Here is a 10246-nt window from a genome sequence, read left to right as displayed (position 1 = left end):
CGTCCTGGAGCCAGACGGCCCCTGAGGCTCCGTCAGACCGTCCTCCTACGCGCGTCACTGCTAACAAAATGGACCCTTGTTTTGAAAAGAGGAGTGTGAGGAGATCTGTGTTCACCCAAACGTATACAACACATATTGAAGGAACACAAAGACACACAAAGGGAGTCTTCTTCTTCTTCTCCTTGATTATTGAGGCAGTTGTCAGGGACGCGGGAAGTCAGTTTGAGTTGGGGTTGCTGAGAGAAAGTATATATAATGACGTCATAATAAATGATGCGCAACATTCATGGTTTACGTAGTAATACGGCCAGCAACATTTGACACCAGTTTTAGAACGTTTTACACTACAGACATGTTGACCACCAACATGCCAAAGCAGCTATAGAACCTTATTCAGCAACGGACAGATCACACACACACGGAATGGAGGTTTATTTCTGATCAAGAGGCAGGCCAGGAATCCGGTCAAGGGGACAGCAACAGGCAATGGTAGGGCAGTCATAGGGATGGGACTTCAGGTGCGATGAGGGCCAATTACAAGGATGGCTAATGACTGGTAATGGTTTACCTCACAAGTGAGGTAAGGGGGAAGAGAGAGATATATAGAGTGGGTTAGTATTGCTATACGTTTCATGATGGTTAGTATTAAGTGTATCAATGGTACAATAGTGTTACACTATAGAGAGAAAAGGCAAGAAATGTTATATATTGATAATATGATTTATCAAGTCTCAGTTCATAGCCGGGTGAACACATAGTTCAACAGTAATCCCAAAAAATACCCCATTCCAGTTGTCAGGTAAGTGTGGCAGGACCTTTTCCTGTTTATCACACATTTCACAAAGGTGGGCTACACAAAATTGGGTTGGAAAGCTAGACTAGCTATACTGTATAGCCACTGTCCATCTGATTGTCTAGTTAGCTAATATCATCATACGTGCTTTTACTGGCTTGATATTCGCTGCTATGGTTAAGGTTAGGTTTAGGGTTAGGGATAAGGATGAGGATTAGGGTAAGGTTGGGGGTGAGGGTAAGGGAGGCGGGCGGTTAGGGTATAGGGGAGGGGAGAGGTTAGGGTTAGAGGAGGGGGAGGTATGAGTAAAGGAGGGGGGAGGGGGAGGTAAGGGTGTATGGGGGGGAGGACAGAGGTCAGGGTATAGAGGGGGAGGTTAGGGTATAGGGGAGGGAGGTTGGGAGAGGATATGGGAGGGCGGAGGTTAGGGTATAGGGGAGGGGAGAGGTAACCTTACCTCATTAGGGTAACATGCGTGTGTATAATAAAAATGACCATACAACAAGCCACACAACCAGGTCATTTTAAATGATTTTATATCATAAAACATCAGTATACATTTCAACATCTGTGCGCACAGTGAAACAATTCTGGGATGTGATTAAAAAAACAACGGTTCATCATGAGACCATCTGACCCTAACTCTGTCCCTAACACTGAACCATGAGGAACCCGCCAAGGAACCCTTGAGAAACAAGGAACCCTTGACAACCCGTGACTTAAGTCACGTCCTGCGAGGTAGAAGTTGCATCTGAAGTCTCCACCGTCCAGCTCCGACGAGGCGCCGTCGGTGGGTCACTGAAATGTAGCAAGAGGAGAAACACAAATCGTTAGCCTCGTAGCATAATCTACTATGTTGCTAGCCATAGGCCAACAATGTCAATGAGGCTACCAATGTCGATTACACTATGAGGCTACCCATGTCGATTACACTATGAGGCTACCCATGTCGATTACGCTATGAGGCTACCATGTGGATTACACTATGAGGCTACCAATGTCAATTATGCTACAATATCAATTATACTATGAGGCTAATGATATAGATAACTCTATGAGGCTAGCGATGTTGATTATGCTATGAGGCTAACAATACCATTATGCTATGAAGCTAACGATATCCATTATGCTATGAAGCTAACTATATCCATTATGCTAGGAGGCTAACGATGTCCAGCTAGGCGGCTAACCAGATTCCGGGTCTCCCTCCAGATAGGTGGCTCCTCCTCCATCATTTTGTCCATTATTTTTTTAGTTTATATAATTTGTGTTGAAGAAAATACTTTTGTTTTGAGAATTCTACACTAGAAACACAGTGGTAGTAGTTTATTATTCTTTGGACACTTTGTTTAAATAATTCTGAATCAAATCAAATTTTAAACTTCAACATGAAACATGCACACACTTGGGAATTTGTAATTCAGGAATATAGTAAAACATTCTGTGAATTTAACAGCATAGCTTTGGTGGTGAAACGATGTAAAAAAAAAAAAAAAAGTTGGTATTAACCTTCCAAAGACTTGAGCAGTCCCATCGTAGTCCTCGTCTCGCTCCTGGTGGGTCATCAGCTTCATCTGTTCACAATACAAACACACATTAAAAGGGTGATGTCACCAGGTGTGAGTGTGACCAGCTGTTACGTTTTAGTGTCCACCTTGATGTACGCTGGATAAACTATAGTAGTAGCAGCTGATGTGACCTTAATTACTTCAAATCACAGCTTTGGCTAAAATTCACAGAATGAAAAATCTGAAGGAAAAACTAATGAAGACCCTCTACGATCGTTTGAAATAATTAAAAAGAACCTCCAGGTGTCAAGTGTTCGGTTATGGTTACCCTCCGGTCCACAGCCTCCGGTCCAGCCTGGTGCCCCATTCCTGGTCCAGGGGGATCTGGATACCCTCTGGTCCAGCCTGGTACCCCATGCCTGGTCTAGGGGGATCTAGTTACCCTACATTATAATTAAGTGCGAGAAAAGCACTAGACACATAATAATAATAATAATAATAATAATAATAATAATAATAATAATAATAATTATTATTATTATTATCCACCCTGGTGACCCATACCTGGTCCAGTGTGATCTGGTCACCTGCTGGTCCTCAGCCTCTGGTCCACCCTGGTCCAGGAGATCCTGTGAAGTCAGACAGCATCTTTATAGACCTGTGCACAACGCGGTCTCGAATCTAACTACCAACCCCCCCGCTGGAGCCCCTTACCTTGAGCTGGAACGACGATGGAGATCTTGGGGTGCTTTGGTCGTCTTGTTGCAAAATACAGCCAACAGACTTACCTTGAGCAGATCTAGTAGTTTGTTGCTGTTGGTTCATGTACAAATAATTGACTATACATTTCATATCCCCCATTTAGCAAATAATTCCCACCCATAAACAAGGCTGACAACAGTACAAAATAACAAACTTCTCATGCCTTTTGTCTACTTCCTTACTACTCTCTAAAACATCGCATGCACATCGCATGAGTGTTGCCTTACTGATCAGGGTGTGATCTGAGTGACCAGAGATGCATGCTGGGATACTGTGCCATCTGACGCCTACAGTTCTGTAGAGGTTCCCCCTCAGGAGAAACCAAGTTTTCAAAAGGCTGTCGTGACATCAGTTACATGACCTGGAACGTCCGTCAAGACCGTGACAGGGACTCCCCAAGGAGAAACGCCAAAGGGTAGGCTGTGAGGCTCCCCCTCTCGGCGACTAGAATACAACAGCTCTTACAGGAGAGAATCATGGCGCACATTTCAACGTTCCTCTTCATAGACCTTGAAGCCCCAGTGAGGCTTTCTTCACCTCTTCTGAAGAAGAGCACAACTGCAGCTCGACAGGGACGCTAGTTGGGATGTTTCCAAGATGGTTTCCAATTCAGCCCGAGAAATACTTGGATCTCAGGGCAGGAGTACAGGAGATCCAGAGGGCTTGCCAGCAGTCCATCATGTTTAGGTTAGGTAGGGAAGCCACGTTGCAGAATGTTTCATCTTCCATCTTCAGTTAGTTGGTTGGTTTCTCATCCGATTCTGTCCATTCGGAATGCCGTTAGTCCATCATCCATTGTACCAAGTAGCCATTGTCGCTTCCCATTGTTTGCATGATTCAGTCACACTACAAGCCAAGCTGCATGACACTCAAGTCATCCTGTCCAGTGTGTAGAAGGTCGAATTGAGATCCAGATGCTAGATTGCTCCAGGCTCTTGCTGTATTGAACACCCACTTTGTTATCCTCTTTGATTTAGGCCACAGACTTGAGTCATCAGAAACATCCGACCAAATGACACTCAAGGGTGTTTCAGGAAGAGTAGCATCCTCCTATAGCTGAAGATTAAAATGTTCAGGTAATACAAGCCAAGTAGAAGTAGAAAAATTTCCCCTCACACATGTGGTGCCCAGTACCAGGTTAAAGATTGCCCCTCTCACACTTAGTGCCCCATGCCAGGGCAACGATTGCCCCTCTCACACTTAGTGCCAAATGCAAGGTTAAAGATCACCCCTCTCACACTTAATGCCCCGTGCAAAGTCAACAATTGCCCCGCTCACACTTAGTGCCCCATGCCAGGTTAAATATTGCCCCTCACATGAAGTAGTGCCCCATGCCATGCAAAGATTGCCCCTCACACTTAGTACCCCATGACATGCAAAGATTGACCAGTACCAGGTTAAAGATCACACCTCTTTATTTTCAGTTATTAGATTGTGTATTTACACAAACAATGACAATACTCAAAGGAATACAAAGCCAAACAAGAGGAGAGACCAGTGGAGGGTTTGTAGGTCTTTGAGAGAGGAGACCAGCGGTGGCTTTGTAGGTCTTTGAGAGACGAGACCAGTGGAGGGTTTGACGGAGAGACCAGCGCTGGGTTTGACGGAGAGACCAGTGGAGGTTTTGTAGGTCTTTGAGAGACCAGTGGTGGTTTTTAGGTCCTTGAGAGAGGAGAGACCAGCGGAGGTTTTGACAGAGAGACCAGCGCTGGGTTTGTAGGTCTTTGAGACGAGACCAGTGGCGGGATTGACGGAGAGACCAGTGCTGGGTTTGTAGGTCTTTGAGAGACGAGATACCAGTGCTGGGTTTGTAGGTCTTTGCGCCCTGCCCTTCACAAAGAAAAGAGAACTCTTCCCGGGGCTCCCGCCAGCTTCTCCGGGGTCGTTTGCGTTACTGCACTGGACGCCTCGCGGCGCCTATCTCCGCCTCTCCAGATTTGGGAATATGAACCCGACCTGATCGACCGGGGGCGACGGAGGCCATAGCCCCGCAGAGACGAGAGACCAGTGGAGGGTTTGTAGGTCTTTGAGAGGAGAAACCAGTGGTGGGTTTGTAGGTCTTTGAGAGAAGAGAAACCAGTGGTGGGTTTGTAGGTCTTTAAGAAGAGACCAGTGGTGGGTTTGTAGGTACTTGAGAGCGGAGAGACCAGTGGTGGGTTTGTAGGTACTTGAGAGCGGAGAGACCAGTGGTGGGTTTGATGGAGAGACCAGTGGTGGGTTTGACAGAGAGACCAGCGCTGGGTTTGTAGGTCTTTGAGAGAGGAGAGACCAGTGGAGGGTTTGATGGAGAGACCAGTGGTGGGGGGGCTAGGGCTTCAAAGCGTACGGAGGGAAACGTTGGAACGTGCTCCGTGGTTCTCAGGTGCAGGAACCAGGTTGGGTTCTAGTTGCTGAGAGGGACAGCCCTCACATCTCGCCCCCTGGTGTGTCTCCTTGAGGAGTCCCTGTCTCAATCCTGAAGGACGTTCCAGTTCATGTAACTGACGTGACGACGGCCTCTTAAACACTCGGGTTCCCCTGAGGGGGAACGTCTACACAACTGAAGGCCTCAAACAGCGCAGAACCCTCGCATGCATCTCTGGTCAGTCAGTCACACACCCTTATCAGTAGGACAACACACATGGGATGTGATGCAATGATGAGGAATGTAGTAGGAAAGTGGACGGATAAAGTATCTTCTAGGGACGAATGAGAGGCATGAGAACACGAGAGAGAGAGAGCGAGAGAGAGCGAGAGAGAGAGAGAGAGCCTACGTGGGGCGGGGCAGGGCCTACGTGGGGCGGGGCAGGGCCTACGTGGGGCGGGGCAGGGCCTACGTGGGGCGGGGCAGGGCCTACGTGGGGCGGGGCCTGAGAACTAGTTCAAACTAAACGCTGTCAGCCCACAGCATTAAAAGAAAATGTTGTGACTTACAGTTCGCAGTTTCTTCTTCTTCGTGGTTCGATCGTGATACTCACAGAATCTGTTTCTTCTTCTTGAGCTGTGAAGGAGAGCAACGAGATTAGTTTTACGGCTTGTGTGTGTGGCTGTGTGTGTGTGTGTGTGTGTGTTTTAATTAGTGATTAATCCAATAAATCCAAATAAGTTATTAAAATAAGTTATTTTTCCCATCTAACTACGACGGTAACCGAGTGCGGAGTCATTGTGTGACGTCATGGCCCCGCCCCCCTACGTCTTCCGCCGCCAACTCCGTCATGGAGTCATTGATAAATATCTGCAGCCGCGTCACCCGGCGAAAAATTAACCCAATTAAAAACAGCTTACGACGACATACATCCAGAACTACTATTATTCAACTTATCAAGTAGGCCTAGAGTAAAAAACAATTAAGATAAATTATAAATAAGTGTCCTACTCACAGCAGGTCCGGATGTAGCGGGCCGTTTTACTTCAAAAAGTGTTCGTTAATTAACCCGACGGTCAACCTGGAAAACAAAAGGACCAGACGGATCATTAGTTACTTTTATAACTTCAACCGGACGTTTCTAACCATGTTTCGGTTAAACTACTAAAATAACGTCAATATTAACCGTGTAATGGAGACGGCTCAGCGTCTTTTTCAATCTAACCTGTGGTGGAGCCAACAGCTGACGGAGCGCGAGCAGCAGCAGCACAGTGAGGCTCAATGGAGACGCAGCGCGATCCGCACCGAGACCCGCGAAATAATCAGCGAATAATCAGCGGAACTACATGCAGGTGTGCGCCGCCATAGATATATGTGTGTGTGTGTGTGTGTGTGTGTGTGTGTGTGTTGAGCGGGGGTGGGAGTGGGTGGGTGGGTTTGGGTTACAAACTGTGGGTGTGTGTTTGGGTTTGTGTGTTTAAAAGGTGAACGATATGTGGATGAGTGGGAATAAATGGTATATATTATGTGGATGTGTGAGTGTGGTTTAAAACCATATGGAGTAGAGGAATACTGTTACTACCAGGAATTGTATGCTGATTGAAGTATGAAATTAAACCGTATGATGGTGTATTTCCTTTTGATGAAAATAATAAAAAAGAATAAATAAAAAAATGCCTAATGTGTAACATAACTAATTAACTATAACTGTATTGATACAATTACTATTATAGAACATAAAAAAATAGAACACAACTTACTTAACTTAAATATGCAAATTACAACATTTGGGCAAATTATGCAACTATGAAAGTCTTTATAGTTGCATTTGTTTATTCACAAAATAGAAATGCTATAACGGCATAAAAAATAATAAAATCAATCAGCTCAGATATTTATTGTCAAAGTGATGAACTTATCAAAACGTACAGAAATCCAAATGACACTAAATGTTTCAAATGACATTAATAAAATAATACATTATATTGTTACTTTAATATTCTTATATTGTATATTTGAACAGTGTTCCAATATATTAGTCAAACATTTACATGTATTAAATCTATATCTGTACATATTTTATACAAACAAAAACAAGGCGATGACATTATAGTCATACATCAAATATCCGTACAGTCACACCCAATTCATAAAGAAGACATTTATTGCCTGTTACACAATGCATGGACAAACAAATAAAAAAAAAGAATCGATTGTATTTATTTAATCAAAGCAATCAGTACATTTCCCCCCCCCCAAAAAAAAAATAATATAGATTGCATTTCATATCAAAATACTAATAATAGTAATTATTCAAATAATAATTATAAATTGAGCTTGTTCTCTTTTAAACGGAGCGGTGTGAACTTCTTGGGAGGGCTAGTGAACATGTGTTGATGACCTTGACCTCTCTGAGCCTAGGGTCAGAGGGGAGGGCTAGTGAACATGTGTTGATGACCTTGACCTCTGAGCCTAGGGTCAGAGGGGAGGGCTAGTGAACATGTGTTGATGACCTTGACCTCTGAGCCTAGGGTCAGAGGGAAGGGCTAGTGAACATGTGTTGATGACCTTGACCTCTGAGCCTAGGGTCAGAGGGAAGGGCTAGTGAACATGTGTTGATGACCTTGACCTTTGACCCTAGGGTCAGAGGGGAGGGCTAGTGAACATGTGTTGATGACCTTGACCTCTGAGCCTAGGGTCAGAGGGGAGGGCTAGTGAACATGTGTTGATGACCTTGACCTCTCTGACCCTAGGCTACGGTCACCTGGCTCCTGTCCCTTCGTAGTATGGGCTCTCCTCCAGTACCTCCTCGATGACCGCCTGAAACGGACCAGAACCAACCGTCACCGCTTCAAACCGGATCAATCACACAGGGACCAGAAAGAACGATTCTGACCAATTGTTACGAACCAAACCTTGGGTCACACCCCGGACCGAGTAACACAAACTGAAATTCAGGGCTTACGTTGAAAACAGACGTTTTATTTCGTAGACGCTGCCTTGTACATGGCGGGACGGTTATTAAATCAACGAAAGGAAAGATAATAAAACAGAAAGAAAACCCTAACTAACCCTAACTCTGGGGGACCCTAAATTGTCCTACTCAGAAAATAAAAGGGGATGTGAATTAGTCGGGACCTATACCTACTCTGCTCTAACCTAACCTAAAAACGTGAAAACAACCATCTCCAACCAACAACGTATAAAGTAAGTGAAAAGCAATAATGTTCCCACATGGGAAAGAACGGTGCGGGACCGCAAATTACTAACACAAAAGAAACTTGTTCACACATGAACGATCGGTGCCGGCGTGGCACCGCGGACTTCCTTGTATCACGACGGGGAAAACCAGTATGCGTGCGGGACCAGAAACGAATCCCTCTGCAGTCTGGGCTGGGCGGTCTTTATAGGCGACGTCACGCCGCGGCGGGAACAACCAGCCTATAGGGAAAAACGCATGCAGAACAGCGCAGCTGCGCAAAATCTCATACTTGTCCTTATAGGAACGTAACACCCCCACCCTTAAGAAAATAAATTGGGGGTTATAGTTTGTAAATTCAAGGTGAATATTTACAAAAATACAAATATACACAAATGTACATAATGGGAACGAAAAACAACGAACTATGCGTTCGGCAATGTCGCAACACGCGACTGAGCGATAGAAAATAAAAATAAAAACGGTTAACATGTGTACTTTTTTTCAAAACACACATTAACAAACAATTTATTTACACTCATGCAGACGCTAAACCCTAGACAGGGCATCTGCCACCACATTATCGCGCCCCCGAATGTGTCTAATCTCGAGGTTGTGCCCCTGCAGAATCAAACTCCACCGCATTAAACGCTGATTGTTGTTGCGCATGCGGTCGAGGAAGACAAGAGGGTTGTGGTCAGTGAAGACCAGCACAGGACGTACAGCACCCCCAACATATACCTCGAAATGTTGGACGGCCAACACGAGCGCCAGGGCTTCCTTCTCTATCGTAGAGTAAGCACGCTGGTGTAAATTAAACTTGCGCGAAAAGAAACACACGGGATGTTCAAACCCTTCCTCGTCCTGCTGCATGAGAACAGCTCCTGCTCCCAAATCACTGGCATCGACAGCGATAGAAAAAGGCAAATTAAAGTTAGGAGCGGAAAGAACGGGCGCAGTGGTCAACAAAGCCTTAACAGACTCGAAGGCGCCTTGACTCCGTGGAGTCCACTTGAAAACCACCTTCGAGCTGAGCAAGTCAGTGAGGGGAGAGGCAACTGCAGAGAAGTTCTTACAGAAAGAACGGTAATAGCCTACCATGCCGAGAAAACGGCGCAGTTCGCGACGAGTGGTAGGAGGAGGATAGTCCAGGATGGCCTCGACCTTTGACTGGACAGGGCGCACTTGCCCGCGACCCACGACTTTCCCCAGATAGGTAACCGTAGCCTGACCGAACTCGCATTTAGCGAGGTTGACCGTGAGGTTCGCGTCAGAGAGCCTGCGGAACACAGTGGAAAGGTGTGCGAGATGTGAAGGCCAGGTGGGGCTGTAAATCAGCAGGTCGTCTAAATAGGCCTCACAGTTGGGTACGCCATCGAGGACACAGTTGATGAGCCTCTGGAATGTTGCCGGGGCATTGCGGAGTCCGAAGGGCATTACTGTGTACTGTAGGAAGCTGTCTGGCGTCACAAAAGCTGATATTTCCTTAGCACGGGGTGACAAGGGAATCTGCCAGTAGCCTTTAAGTAAATCAATTTTGCTTACAAACACCGCGGAGCCAAGGCGGTCAACACAATCATCAATGCGGGGCAACGGGAAACTATCGGGTTTTGTAACGGCATTTACCTTTCGGAAATCGG

General features: G+C 45.8%; 1 long non-coding RNA gene across 1 annotated transcript; it reads right to left on the bottom strand.

Moving 5' to 3' along the window:
* Window positions 1-5794: 5794 nt before the first annotated feature.
* Window positions 5795-6790, bottom strand: LOC311373023. The gene is made up of 3 exons (XR_014642161.1): window positions 6633-6790; window positions 6423-6488; window positions 5795-6043 (listed from the first exon to the last, which is right to left on the bottom strand). It is a non-coding gene; the product is annotated as an uncharacterized lncRNA (long non-coding RNA).
* Between the last annotated feature and the right edge of the window lie 3456 nt (window positions 6791-10246).

The sequence above is a fragment of the Micromesistius poutassou genome (genome assembly GCF_964030765.1).
Source record: "Micromesistius poutassou genome assembly, contig: SCAFFOLD_5568, whole genome shotgun sequence".
Lineage (NCBI taxonomy): Eukaryota > Metazoa > Chordata > Actinopteri > Gadiformes > Gadidae > Micromesistius > Micromesistius poutassou.
The sequence above is the reverse complement of the archived record's forward strand: the minus strand, read 5'-3'. Positions and strand labels throughout refer to the sequence as shown.